General features: G+C 43.0%; 1 long non-coding RNA gene across 1 annotated transcript in view; it reads right to left on the reverse strand.

Moving 5' to 3' along the window:
* Positions 1-324: 324 nt before the first annotated feature.
* Positions 325-15,716, reverse strand: part of LOC142838333 (uncharacterized) — a 47,420-nt gene continuing 32,028 nt past the window's right edge. The window contains exon 2 of the long non-coding RNA XR_012908537.1: positions 325-4,586. This is a non-coding gene — a long non-coding RNA (uncharacterized LOC142838333). The remainder of the gene's footprint in view (positions 4,587-15,716) is intronic.

Here is a 15,716-nt window from a genome sequence, read left to right on the forward strand (position 1 = left end):
ACCAGCGTGCATGTTCCACCTACTCCGCTCTCCTTTCCCCGTAGACCAGCAGAGGAACAGGCTGCTGGTAAAGGGGAAACTAGTATTTTCAGTTAATTGACTGAATGTGTGTTTCTTTGAAAAGACCCGAGCTTCTCTAAGTTCATCCTTTTTAAAAATAATCTAAATTATGTAGTGTTTTTTCTAAAATATGACCCTTTTCTCCCTCAGTTTTCTATTACAGTTCACACACAATTTCTCTTGAGGTTTGATAGAGTCTAATTTTCTTCATTATTCAATTTGGTTCCTGTTAAGTGAGACAGGCATTCACTGACAAGAAGAACATTTAAATTTTGGCAAATAAGTTCATTAGTATTCAGAAAGCTTGGTAACCCTCATATTTAATAAACCTTTCCATTACAGAGTAAGAAATCGTGCAAAATAGTCAAACAAATTAGCAACGGGGCCACCAAGAGCGCGCATTCAACCCTCCTAAAGCTGATGTCCCGGTTTATCAGTTCCTGTCAATCAGAAAAGTAAGAAAGATGAAACTTGCAATTATATACATGGAACCATAACTCCTCATTCTTTCCATCTTACCTAAAGCAGAAGAGTTTCATTTTTCCTTTTCTCTTGAGGGATAAAGAAAATACATATATCTAAGCTGCCTTCCGGTCAATGGCTAGAACTAAAGCACACCAGACCATAAATGAGAAGCAGGAAGAGCAATGTGTCATCTCTCCTTCTGTCTTCACAGAGCTAATACTCACCCTTGGAAGCATGAAAATGCTCAGCACACTGTCCTCCCCATTAGAATGCTTAGGATGACATGGGCTTACTGATTCTACTTCCACATAAAAGGGGGCCTGCCGCACTAAAATATCTGGAAATGGGGTTACATGATTGTAATCCCAGCCAGCTATTCTGAATATGTATGAAGGCAGAAGAGTCAAAAAGTTCAAAACTAGCCTCAGTCACAAGGATTGGGATACCTGGGACTCTGTCTGAAAATGCAAACATTTTTACTTTGTTTTTCAGACAATATATTTTTATCATGCACTTTCAACTCTACACAGATCCCCCCCACCTCCCTACCCATCCAACTTTCTGTTATTTCTCTTTTAAAAGAAGTGAAAAGCAACAACAAAAACAATAAGCAAAATATACAAACTATAAAAGGAAGAAAATAAAAAAGATTAAAAATTTAACAAAACAAAAAGGGTACAATAGGCATGAATTAAAAACTAATATTTGAATGTTTGATAATTACTTAAGTTGGTTTTTTTCATTTGTTTTGTTTATCTTGGCCCCTTATTTCTCTAACTCCTATCAGAAAAGTTTATTTCATAAATTTTATACTGTCTTTTATATAACTGCTAGGTAGAAAATAAAGACAAGAAGAAAAGACAAATATTATCCTTAGTACTGATAAACACCCACATAAAGAAACACAATAGAGGGGTAGGGGAGATGGCTCAGTAGTTAAGAGCACTGACTGCTCTTCCAGAGGACTTGGGTTCAATTCCTAGCACCCACATGGTAGCTCACAACTGGCTACAACTCCAGTTCAAGAGGTCCCTACATGCTCATACAGATATACACACAAGCAAAACACCAGTGCAGAAAAAATAAAAATAAACTATTTTTTTAAAAAAAAATGTGTTGCAATTTAAAGAAAAAAGAAAGGCAATACAGACAGTTAGAGCCTATAATTCATAGGAAAAGATAGACATTACCAGAGGTGGATATTACTTGACTTTAACAGAAAAGGAAAATTGAAAGTCAAGGGTCATTCATTTTACCACTTAGGTCATTAAAATGAAATGCTAAGTCATTCCTTATAATAAAAATATTCGAAACAAATAGTATCTGTCAACAGCTCTGAACATGAAGTTTCATTGTTTTATGTATCCATAAAATATGTCCTGGATTTAGAGAGAAGTATTCAGTGGACTTGTTGACAATGAAATGAGAAATTGCTAAAAGGATTCCCAATGAGGTCAGAGATCACAGCAACATTTTTGTCTGATTAGCATTTTTCCATTCTTTTTTTAAGAAGTGACAAACCATGGGGGATAATACAGAGAAATACAGTGTCTAGAAAGTATATTTATTGAGAAGTATTTTGGGTTTAGATTCTCTCTACCTGGTCAAGGATGGCCTGTAGGGAGTAGCATATTCATTGTTCTACACAGGCTGGAAGGTGGTCTTTCTGCACATATCCTGGAAGTAAAAGATTTCTCTTCCTTATACCTGGAGGAAGTTCTTTTTGTGGTAACCCTGGGTTTGAGTGGTTACTTGGATATGAATCTTAGGGTTCAACAAAATTGCTTAGTCAGTATGAGGCACTTGCTTGCAGGTGGTTACCTCAAGGGTGGGGTGCCACAGCACACTGCAACTGGTTCCCTCTAAAGAAAATGTCAGGAGATAAAAGGAAAGTGAAGACTCTCTGGAAAAGTGAGGTTCATCGTGTACCTCCAAAGCCAATACATGCCTGACCATAGTACAGAGCATAAGCTCCATGGGAATGGGAACAAAGGACTGGAGCAAAGGCAGCAGGCAACATGAAGGAGGACATAGAGTTAGCATCCTCTTAACTCCAGAGAAGAACTCGACGCATACTTAAAAACTGATACAACAAAGCCAGGTGGTGGTGGCGCATGCCTTTAATCCCAGCACTCAGGAGGCAAAGGCAGGAGGATTTCTGTAAGTTCAAGGCCTGCCTGGTCTACAAGAGCTAGTTTTAGGACAGGTTCCAAAGCTACAGAGAAATCCTGTCTTGCAAACAAAAACAGATATTCCCTCAAAAAAAAAATAAAAAGTTTATATAACTGCTGAATATATATGATCCAGCAACTGAAGCCAGGGTGTTTTGAAACTGACCACTGTAGCCTGAGGGCCTGATGTTAAGACTTTCTGAGCTAGAAGGGGTTTACAGCCTCTCAAGAGATATCTGCAGGGAATGGGAAATGGCTTGCTTACAGTCACATGGCTTTTTTGTAGAAGAAGAAGAAGAAGAAGAAGAAGAAGAAGAAGAAGAAGAAGAAGAGGAGGAGGAGGAGGAGGAGGAGGAGGAGGAGGAGGAGGAGGAGGAGGAGGAGGAGGAGGAGGAGGAGGAGGAGGAGGAGGAGGAGGAGGAAGAGGAATGAAGAAGAAAGGAAAGGAAGGCAGGAAGTAAAGAAGGAGGGAGGGAGAGAGGAAGGGAGGGAGGAAAGGAAAGGAAAGAGGGAAGGAAGGAAGGAGGCAGGGATGGAGGAAGGGGAAGGGAGGGAGAAAAAAAGGAAGGAAGGAAGGAAGGAAGGAGGGAGGGAGGGAGGGAGGAAGGAAGAAGGGAAGGAAGGAAGTAAAGGAAAGAAGGGACTAAAACCAAGGTGTCAAAGTTTCCCAGCCCAACATATTTCATACTGTAGTTTCCCCCATAGAATAGAAGCAATAGTTGGTTCTGAATCCCATCCCTTCTTGTTTCCTGGTCAAAATAATTTCATATTTCCCACTCCAGAAGCCCTGTACATCTCAAGCACTTCCCCTGCCATCCCTGGACTTTTGCTAGAAAATGACAGTCTGCATTCACAGACTGGTTATAAAATGTAGGCTTAGGGGTGCTTGGCCAGTGACCATGACGACTACAGCACTAGGAACTCCTCCCCAACTAGAGGCCTGTGCTCAAGAACAGCTCTATGGCAGCACACATGCGATAGCCACTGCTTTTCAAACGTACAGGGACATTAAAATGTAATCTCCATGAGAAAAGAACCATGTCTACCTCTCCTTGTCTCTGAAGAGTCTATGCTGTATTTAGCTGGTGGCTAGGTTGCCACATATGACCAGTAGTGTGTGCGTCATGAATCCAATCATGTTCCATAGTGATCTCCGATGCATAATTAGCAATGTCATGTTTCAATGAAATATTTCAAATGAATTCAGTCCCACCCTGTGATTCCGTTGCTCTAATTAACTCAAAACAGAATGTCACCACCTGGTCTACAGACAAAAAGTTCATGAGGGTTTGAACTATTCTTACCATGGACTTTTATCCTACAAGATAGTCAATGTCTCCCAGATCAAAAGTGCAGAGAAACAATATAGAGACTAACGGGTGTTGTCTCGTATTAAAGGACAAGCACTGAGCAGGACCACTGGAACACTCAGCCTCTCTCAATCACAGTCCAGCAGGAAAACTCAGATTACATAACCCAGTAGGGACAACACAGGAGCCCTGCCGTAAATTCTCCCAAATTTGACCGTTCCTCACTCTCAGCCTCTAAAGAACTATCAGACTGTTCTCCCCCTTCCATATAACACGTTTTCTTCTTATCTCTGGATCTGACAGCACACTGTTGACCATTGGCACTCTCAGAGTTCAGTCCTTCAACCTGTTGTCTGCTGCTTCATCTATGATCTGCCCCTACTGAGCGCCTCACTGGGGTGAAGGAAGTGAAGAAGGAAACGCAGAGGGGAAACTGCAGTGGATAAGACTGGACAGCCATCCATGGCGTCTTCTTGAAGTCGGTGTTCAGGGACCACTGTCCCAGGGGATCCAGAGCAGAGGCAAAGCATTCTAGGGGAAGGCTCTTCCAAAGGAGCCGGTGCCTTCTGGTTCTCAGCAGCTGTAAATTAGAAATCAAAGATTACAAAGTTAAGCCACAGAACAAGTGGGGATCTTGGTAAATACATGGCTTAAACAAAACCCGATGAAGGATTCTTTGCCTTTTAAGTGAAGTCTGTGGTTTTTCAGACAATGGAGGAGGCTAGAGGAACACTGAAAATATACCTAAATAGCCTTGCTTCCTTCCTCAACTTTGGAGTTCAAGAAAAAAAATTAAAAACAATACAATAAAGTCCAAGTGAACCTGCATGCATAATTTTTTATAATATAAGTTATTATATTAAAGGGACATAAGAGAACGAGGAAAGAGTCCAGCAGTGCAAAACCGTCGTGCAGTGCTGCATGGAGTTCACCCAGAGTACTGATCAGACACCAGAGAAGAGCTAAGCATATGATAATATCTAGGGACAAACTTCGATTGAAGATCCCATGAAAAGTCAGAAGCACGTTCACCCAAGTCTTGTTTAATTCCTGGGCAATTGATAAGATTAGTTCCCACAGTCATTGGCAAAACAGGACAGAGTGATCCTCTCTGAAAGGAAAGTCTAGGTGAAGGGTTTCTACCTTAGAGACTGTCCACCGATATCATCAAAGGCATTATACTACAGTGTCATCATCACCTTGGTATTGAGGAAATGACCAAACCCTTGATGTGACCACCTGATCCCTGGGTTCCAGGAACCCGGAGCCCATCTTACATTAAATCCTTCACTCTAGTTTCTCTAGTGTGACGCAGTTAAATGGAAAGTATTCCAGTCACAAGATATTTATTTTTCATATTAGAGTGTTATTATATTAACAATTGTTTGTGGATCATGGCAACACACACCTTTAATCTCAGCAACCGGGAGACAGAGGCAGGTAGATCACTGTAAATTCAAGGCCAGCCTGGTCTCTTAGCAAGTTCCAGGTCAACCTGGGCCACATAGATTCTGTCTCAAAAAAATCAAAACAAAGCCAGATGGTAGTTGCGGTGGCACAGCATTTTATCCCAGAACTCAGAAGGCAGAGCCTGGTGGATCTCTGTGACTCTGAGGCCACCCTGGTCTACAGGAGAGTTCCAGGAGAGCCAGGGCTACATAGAGAAACCCTGTATCAAAACCTTGCCCCCCCCAAAAAAAACCACTTGGTGAATGTGGTGGTTTGAATGAGAATGGCCCCCATATGCTCAAATATTTGCATGCTTGCTTTCTAATTGGTGGAATTGTTTTAGGAAGGATTGGGGGTGTGGCCTTGTTGAAGACTGTCACTGGGAGTGCTCTTTGAAATTCCAAAAGCCTAGGGCTCATGCAAGCTCCCTCCCTCCCTCCAACTTGTAGACAAGATATAAGCTCTCCACTACTGTTCCAGCACCATGGCTTCCTGCCTGCTGCCATCACTATAATGATCATGGGCTTTACTACCCTCTGTAAACAAGCCCCCAATTAAATGTTTCTTTTGTAAGTTGCCTTGGGGATGGGGCCCCTTCCCAGCAACAGGATAGTAAGCAAGACGGAGTCACTAGGTCTCCCATAAGATATTGACAGTTTGTAAACAGAACTTCCACCCATGAAAGTCTACATTACCAGAATCCGAGAAAAACAAGAAGGAAGAGACAAAGCAACAGGGAAAGCAGGGGGTTTCCACATCCTTCTTGTTTAATCTCACCAGATGTACAATGAAACCCAACAGCAGCCAAGACTAGTCTGAGAAAAGATCCTTCTTCTAAAGCACATAGAAGAGGTGGCTCCTGAAGAATTGATGTCTAGAGAGAAACTTACACAGCCAGAACCTCCCCTAGTGAGACAGCTCAATTTAAAAGCAGTGAGCTAGAGAGTAATGGCTTAATCAGCGTTACCAGGGGCTGGCTAAAAAGGTGGGACCACAGATAAACCGAGGTCTTCCAAACACCAGCTCACAGTAAGGCCCAAGTTAACTCTCAAGAGCACCACACAGCTTCTATTGGAGAGAGAGAGAGAAAGAAAAAGAGAGAGAGAGAGAGAGAGAGAGAGAGAGAGAGAGAGAGAGAGAGAGAGAGAGAGAGAACATCCTTTTCAGTCCAGAGCAGCATATTGGTGTTATCTGTTAATTTTCCTTTCCTGGACAACAGTCTGGCCTGGTGTATCTGTGACCTGGCATGAGAATCCACTTATAAGTTCCTGGGAGACTCTGGCATTCTGTGTGAAGGGACCATCCTATAGGGAGCGCCAGAAGATCTCTGTGAAGAGGATGTTCTAGGGGAATCATCTGAGCCCAAATACCACAAGACTATGTAAACTAGTCTTCCATCCTGTGCTAAGTCCCAGCTTTATGCATGATCATTTGCAGGGCTGGACACTAGGAGGGGCAAAGAAAATGCCCTCTGTTGTAAAATCTGCTGAGACGAAGGCTATGTAGCTCAGTGACCCCTAGTCCAAGGCCCTGGGCTCTACCCTCTACAGTGCAAAGAGAAGGAAGAGAATGACCAAGAGGCAAAGAGAGGAGAAAGAAGATCACACCCAAACTCTTGGAAAGGGGTATTTGAGGGCTGAAGAATGACTTAGCTGGTAGAAGGCTTTCTGAGTAAGCATAGAGCCTTGAGTTTAGAGCCCCAGATTCATTTCAAAGCCAGGCACAATGGGACATGTATAATCCTGGGGCTGCAGAGGCAGAGGTGGACTTGACCCAGCCTTGCTGAATCTATGAGATCCAGGGTCAAGGAGATTCTCTGAAAAATAAGAGGAAGAGCGGAAAGTAGCCAACACCAAGTCCTAGCCTCCAGACTCTCCCACCTCCACGTGCTTACACACACACACACACACACACACACACACGCATGCATATACCACAGTCGGGGTGGGGGGGAGAGCACTACAGAGCAATGTTGTTGATTAGAAACACGGATTAATGTCGTATAAACAGATTCAATACAACAACAATTTCCCAGCCCTGATAGGCAGAATCTCTTTTGTAAATTTGTAAATCCTAAGCCACCAAGCCTGAGACTGTGATTCCATGAGCCTGAGCCAAAGCCTGAAACCTCTGTTTCTCCTGTCTCTTATATGGAGCTTCTGCAGCCAGTGACAGGCGGACATTTGGACCTTACACTTGAACTTTTAAAGCTTTCTGGTCATATCTCAATTATTTAAAAACCCATAAAGAAGCCTGGGTGCCACATATCACGTGCAAATGGGTTATCCAGCTCCCTGGGTCTTTATGACTCTTAGATGGCCTCCTCTTGGCAAGGGGCAGGAAAGCTGAGTGGTAACATCAAGACCACTTATATGTCAGATACTTAGTAAGTGACCAGTAATCAAGACACAGAGTACAAATTTGTCGCTGTGCCATGTCGTGTCAGATGATAGCTGAAGACCAAAGATGTGGGTGGCTGATCTTATTGTGCTGTTGTTACTACTAAGATGTTAAACATCCCCAAGTGGAAGCTTAGTGAGGTTAAATTGTCTGGGAAGACGCAGCTAGGAAACGAAAGGCCCTCTTCTCCCCTCTTCTCCAAATCATGCCTCGCATGGATCTGAGCTTTCCACCATTAGATCTGGAAACAAACTCACAACAACTAACAGCAACAACACTCACCATGCTTGTTCCGACCGCACATTCTCTGCACAGATTATCTCATACAGTCCTTACCAAAACCCTGCTGCATGCTCACTCTCTCCAGTTTACTTAAGTGGAAACTGAGGCAGAGAGTGTTTAAGTAGTTTCTCCAAAACTGCACCACTAAAATGGATGAAACCAGGAATTGGAACAGAGATGCTCAATGCCAAACCACTTCGATATCCAAACTGGGATGCCTCCAGAGAGGGTAATAGAAGAATAACGTCTCCCCCTCCTGCTCAAATGCATCTTTATGTATAAAATAACACCAGCCCATGTCTTATTTATCTATAGAAAAGTAGCATAACCCCACACACCCTATGTTGCTTTGTTGGTTTGTTTGTTTTATTTCTGTTATGTTTTAGGGAAGAATTCTTACTCTGTATTTCACTCTTGCCTGAACTTTCCTCTCTAGCCTAGGCTGATCCCAAATTCACAATCCTCTGGCCTCTGCTTCCTGAGTGCTTAGATCATGGAAGCCTAGCACTGTGCCGAGCTCAAAAATCTCTCTGAAAACACGAAGCATAAAGTGGTGATAAACAGAAAGTGACATTTTATCTCACTGTTGGTGATGCTAAAGGACACAGAAGCTTTGGAAGTTTGGAGAGAGTTCACGCTATCAAAAGCGGCCACTCCGATGGAACTACCACCCCCGCTTTAAAAACGTGCAGACAGCAACTACCGTAGTTGCCGAGCTGAAGCCAGGAAGCAAAATTTTTACAGTTTTTTAAATTTGCTTTTTAAAAGATAACAAAAAGTTGTAAAAATTGAATTTGGCCTGTTGCAGCCACTACCTCCACCCATTCTGTGTAGCTGAGATGTAAGATATAAGATAATATAAGAAGATTATATATATATATATATATATATATATATATATATATATATATATATATGAGAAAAATAAGTCAAGAATGGAAGGGGTTTGGAAGGACTTGAGGGTTCTGTCTTCTTCAAGTCAGTGAAAGCCAGAAGCCTGGTTGCTTTGTTTTGTTAAAGAAGGAAAATGGATCAGATTGGGAGGTTTCTCTGGCAAAGCCTCAAAGGCAAACAGCTAGAAAAGAAGGCTGAAAGAGAGATAAGAAGCAAGCCCGAGGCAGCTGCTGTTGTGAGCAGGGATGGCCAGAGCAGAAGGCAAGGGTCAACAATAGCAGAGATTTTCCCAAGTAAAGGAAGGATTTATAAATGAAGTCCGGAAGAGTGCCACGTGTTCTCTTTCGTGTATCTAGAATATCACCTGACTTTAGGAAGATTGGCTGTGATCTTGAAGAGAGGGCAGTTAACCTAAGTGAGAAAGAGGGCGAGAAAAGCAGGGAGGTTGCAGGGCAAAATGTGTGTGGAGCTTGTCTTGGCATATAGAAAGGAAAGAAAATGTTCTTGGCTCGGGAGGAGACAGCTTTCAAACTGCCTAGAAAAGCAAGTGGGAAAGAGAGGAACTACAAGAACACATAGGAGGAGGTCAGGCATTAAGAAATTAGGGAGAAATGTGGGAAGTCAGCAGGGGAAAAAATAAGCAGGCAGCGAACAGGAACGTAAGCTGAAGTCAGAGTCAACGCAGGGAGCAGCAAAGGCGGCTGAAGGCGCGGTGTCAGGAGGACTCCTCGGAGATTGCTTTAGCAGAGGCAGACGGAACTCAAGATCGCAGACCACAGTGGGGGTATTTATAAGCGGCAGAGCTACAGGAGCCAAAAGAGAGGAAAAGATTTTGGTTTCTGGAGACCAATGGGGAAAGATGAGTCTTAGAGATGTCAGAAAGGAAAATATGACAGGATTTTGGAATATCCTCAAAGTGAAAAATAAAGCTTATTCTGTAGAAAAGAAACACAAGTCCTCTCTCCACAAGCGCTTGAGGAGCAGCCCTGAGGAGAGCCAAGGATAACACCAAAACTGCATTCCAAGAGCATGAGGAAGAGGCTGAAGTTACCAGAAAGCCCCAAAGGGAAGGAAGAGAAGATTGCCGTCGTCACCAGGCCTCCTTCGCATTGGCTATCACATCACCCAAACCGGAATAAGGTTTCAACAGAACTGACTTTTCCAGGGATAATCTTGCCATGGCCCACAGAATTCTGCTGGATTGCAGCAGGCAGGAAGAGAGAAGAAAATGGACAGGACCTTCACTATCCATATGGTCCAGAGATAAAAAGGGCCACCAGCAGAAAGTAACATGACATCCTACCTCAAAGTGTTAAACTGGACATTGAAAGGGAAAAGAATACACGAAGGCCGGAAGAGGCCACAGCACCGGGTGAGCAGGGACTAGCACTGACCTGTCAGCGCTGGGCTCCCTGGCATTTTGCCCAGTCTTTCCCATGTACATCCCACGATAAAGTCACTTCCCTTGCCCAGAAACAGAAGCTGCAGTGCCTATGACAGAGTCAGGACTAGTTGGATCTACAGCTATCGGCACTTGGGTTTGTTTGAAGCCTGTCTTACCGTGTTGTCCATTTCTGAGCTCCAGCGATGCTGGATCCCAGTGACCTCAGTCTCCAGAGTCCTGCCCAAACCAGGCCTGCTTTCTAGCTTATACATCGTCCACTAAACAGACTGCTGGAGTCTGGTCCTGACTTGCACCTCAATGAGTACAAAAGGCTTGTTAACCCAAACTCTCCAATTTCCCATCAAATATGTCATCTGAATGACACCTTGCTCCATTCCTCTTGGTAAATTCTTTTGACCCTAGATAGAGAGCAACTGTTTGGCACACCCTTCAGAAACACTTCAGGAGCTGGCCCGGCTCACTCACCAAGCCTTGTCTCAAGTTCTCCTTCCTGAAGGTGTCATTCAGGGGCTCCAGGTACAGTTAAGTTCCTGGAATGTGGTGGGTGGTGTTGCCACAGGCCTTGAATCCAAGCCTTCTGGAGGGAGGCAGAAGCAAGCGAATTTGATCTCTGAGCTGGAGGCCAGCTTGGCCTACAGAGTGAGTTTGAGGCCAGTCAGAGTTACACAGAGAAACTCTGTGGGGGAGGGGGGCTGGCCTGCATCTTGTTTATTTTCCCCTCCAGGCTTTTGCATCTTCTCCCTGACCTCTCCTCTTCCTTGTGTGCAATTTAGGCTGCTATTGCTCTCACCTTTCACAAAACAACATTCTTTGCTGCAGTCCTCTCTACCTGTTCTAAGGTCTCCATACCCCTTCCTGTTCCGACCCTGGTTGTCTTGGAATCCACTGTACCTACCATATACCTTGACAGGTCATAGGTTACTACACATTTGTTTTGAAGTAGATGAATAAATCCAGTGGAGTGGGGATATAAGTGATCACTAAATCAAATTCTCAGAAACCTGGATATTTCTTTTTGAAAAAGCAAGGCCTCCCTATGTAATCCCATGCTAATCTTTGGTTCTTGATGCTCCTGCCTCTGCCTTCCAAGTGCTGAGTGAGGTGTGGTGGGCCACCGCATCCATTTTTCAAAAAAAACTATTTTATTTATTTATTTTATTTGTACATTGGTATTTTGTCTTCATGTATATTTGTGCAGCCCATGATTGCCTTGGGCCCACGGAGGCTAGACAAGGATGTCAAATGTCACCTGTGGAAATGGTTCCAGATAGTAGTGAGCTCCCATTTGAGTATAGGACTGAAACCCAGGTCCTCTGGAAGACCAACCAAGGCTCTTTTTCTGTTTTGCTTTGGTTTGGTTTTTCAAGACAGGATTTTTCTGTGTAACAACTCTGGCTGTCCTGGAACTCATTCTATAGACCAGGCTAGCCTGAACTCACAAAGATTTGCCTGTCGCTCCTTCCCAAATGCTGATATTAAAGGTATATACCACCACCACCTGGTCCAACCAAGGCTTTAACACCTAGCCATTGACATCTGTAGTTTACCATCCATTGCCAGAGATTCCTTTTTTAGATATTTCAGACAACCCACTAACATTTCCTAAAACATGCTCTCTATGTGCTTTCTGTGTCTGGATGATGCATAATTCCAGAAGCAACATTAGGTTCTTGACCTAGAGTAGAGGAGAAATCTTAATTTTTGTCACATTGACACAATCCATAGTCTCTTTAAATTTTTTCAGGAGGACCTAGAGAATCCTTGACAACCTGTGAAAGGCTTAGTAACTATTATCTGGTCACTTAATCACTAGACCCTACAAGACCTCGAGTGACTTAATAGTTGACACTGAATTTTGTTTATTATCATCCCAGAGTCCAGCATAATAGCTGACATATAAGAATGGGCTTAAATTAAATGAATAAGTGAACAAATGAGCAATGAAATCAAGACAAGTCTTGGATTAAACTTTTGAATCTGGCCAGGCATAGTGGAACACACCTTTATTCCTACCTAGCGCGTGGAAAGCAAAGACAGGCAGATCTCTGAGTTCAAGGCCAGCCTGGTCTACAGAGCTAGTTCTAGGACAGCTAGGGCTGTTATGTGGAGAAAAACCTGTTTGTTTGTTTGTTTGTTTGTTTGTTTTAAAAAAATCTGGGTCAAAGTCTCAGCAGGGGTCTCCATCATTACACAGACAACCCAGTGACACATTCCCAAGAAATTAACCCTTTAAAACACACGCACACACACAACACACATCCAAGACTTGGCTTGATTTAATTGTTCATTTGCTCACCTATTCATTTAATTTAAGGCTGTTCTTATACGTCAGCTCTTATGCTGGACTCTGGGATGCCAGATGACTGAGTTTATAAGATAGTCAGGGCAAGAAAGACGGGGCAGAGTTTAGATGGGAGGAGACCAGGTTTCTTTCTGTGTCCTAAGGCTCAGAAGGACACTGAGGATAGGCACATTACACAGAGACTGAAAGGGTCTCATCTGGCCCCCACATTCCCTACTTGTCCCTTGAGGCACACCATAGACCATATTTACCAGTAGACAGTAGACAGACTGATAAAGTATCCACCACACACTTTCAGAATCTATTAATGAAACTCTTTGGTGACATATTATTTTACATGTGTTTCAATAGTAACTATGAATAATGTCTAATTAAAACAAAGGTATTTGTCTAGTTCCTAAACCTTTCAAAACAGCAGAAATATTTAAACAGCATCTTCACACACACACACTTTGAAATTTACCTTCTGCCAACTTGTTAGTTATTTGAATAAGCCTTATTTCTGCCGCAAGCTTTAGCACCAAATAGTATCTTGCAGTCAGTTTGAAAACCTTTATCGAAGTTAGAGTACAGTATTATTTTGACACTAGACAGTCCTTTGCTTTTGTGTGGGATCACCGTGTTGCCTGAACAGTGTATGATTTTGCTTTTGTGCAGACAATCAGCAGGTCATTAGTGTACCATACAAATCGCCCTGGACTGAGGATGGAACCCTGGGGGACTGAAGCCATAATAGGCTGGAGAGTAGATACAGTGTTGCTGACAGTTACCTCTGATGGCAGTTAAAAGGTATGATTACAACCGTATGACAAGTTAATATAACAGATCCCTGAGCTGTTCACATGACAAATTCTGATTAATAGTGCCAATAATCACTGTGAATTTTTAAGTTCTGTGAAGCACCCCATTTTATCCTGCCATTAGAGCGTAAAACTTCACAGTTATTTATTAAATAAATGTTTTATTACTCTTTCGCTCCTATTGGTTTTACAAGTTCATGTACATGAGTTTACTCAGATACAGGAAGTGAGTTTTGCTGAATATTTAGAAGGTTCAGGATGTAGTTTTTTGAGTAAGAAAGTAAGTATGAGCTATACTGAAAGTCCATATATAAACTAGAATTTTTCATCTTTACACACATACACACATGAGTACACACACACACACACACACACACGGGGGAGAGTCTATTTCCATCCACATCTGGTAATGATGTGGGCATAATGAAAAGATTTCAGATTCCCTCCAGAAAGCCCTTAGGCTACAAGCAAAGTATCCTACATCTAATAAACCCATCTTAGATAGATCTCCCATATGGCAAAGTCCTGTTTTGCTTTATTCCAACAAATTGGTCCATGGATTCCTCTCACAGCTGTTGCTACTATTGTTTATGATCCATTGAAGCCTGGCAACACTCCAGAGGACAATGTGTAACAGATTTAGGATATCCCATGTGTGCACATGAAGTCACATATGAGGAGGCCCGAACACCCAGGAAATGTAAGGGCAGGACTCATAAGAACGAATGGAGCAAGGGAACAGAGAGATTTAATCGCAGTTATCAGGACACTGAGTGTTAGGAGAAAAATCAGCGTTGGTTTCTAGCCAGATTACCACCTAGGCAATACAGATGTTGATGAAGTTAGAAAACAAATGCATACTCTGTTCTGAGGATCTCCCCTCCGTTATTCTGCATCGCTGTTCGGTTTGACGTGAGGAACACTGGTACCCCTGCCTGCACTGGTACTGTAGAGAGAGAGGGCTCCAGCTATGAACTGGGAGTCTTCCTAAAGCAGCGTCCCTGCTGCAGCAACACTTAAGAAAGTTTACTGCACACACCACAGAAACACTACCAATCTGTAAAAGGAAACATGCTTTTCCTAATTATGACTTCAGTTCATGGGCTTTGTATGTTCTGGAAGTTTCCTCCTTCACCTATAACTTCTGTAACATAACAACAATTACTTTTTTGCTTTGCTATGATACGTCTAGAATTAGTATAGCTTGTCAATGCACTAGAAAGTAAGCAAGCAGGTTAAAGTAGTGCTTAAAAGAAGAAGCCCATTTCACATCAGATCTACAGATTGAATTAACATGTTCAAAACAACTTTACAGCCGTCACCAAGAGATGGGTCTGGGATTAAAAATTAGCAGTATTAGCAAACTATCAGTTATTATTGCCAATATGTAGAGATGATCTGAGCTCTTCTGGTTTGTCTGCGTGAGTCCCCGGGACCAAGTTCCACATCACTTTGAGTTGACCAACCCCATCTTCAAGCTTCCAGCAGTTTCCTTTCCTAGAAGTTTCCTTCTCAGTCCCATTGCCCCTCCGATCTCTGGCAAGAACGTTATGAAATATAGAAGACTCCCTGGTCTGCATTGCTTTGCAATACCCTGCTTGCAGTTTAGGGCTCACTCTTCCTCGCTTCCCTCTTTTGCCGTGGTCTTTCCCTCCCCCAGGCTTTGGGTGTTTAAGGTTCTCATTTTCTACACTCTAAGGAAAAAGAGGATGATTTTAAAAACAGTGGACAGGCTGAGGAGAGCAAGCGACCAAGAAAAGATAGGAGCTTCAGAGCTCCTCAAGCTCTGCCTCTCAGCTTATGTTCCTGTGACCGGCTGTGCTTTCTAGAAAGGCTAAAATGAGGAAGAGTGTGGGGAGAGATGGCGGCGGGAGGAGGTCACTTGGAGTTCTCCCTTCCTTCCTCTCAGCTTATCTGCTGCTGAAGTCCTCACTCTCCTGGTGGGATTGAATCCCTTGCAAAGTTTTAAAGTGAATAAAAGGGATAAATGATATAAATTAAAATCCCACTTACAAAAGCAAAAATCAAACCACACCAGCACACACACACACACACACACACACACAGAGAAGGGGTGTACTTCTGCATGGCCTCCTCATTCACTGCTCAAGGGTTTTCCATTGTACCCCACCCACCTACTCCTCCAGACCAACACATACCACCAGGCCCACCTCACAC

The sequence above is a fragment of the Microtus pennsylvanicus genome, chromosome 19 (genome assembly GCF_037038515.1).
Source record: "Microtus pennsylvanicus isolate mMicPen1 chromosome 19, mMicPen1.hap1, whole genome shotgun sequence".
Lineage (NCBI taxonomy): Eukaryota > Metazoa > Chordata > Mammalia > Rodentia > Cricetidae > Microtus > Microtus pennsylvanicus.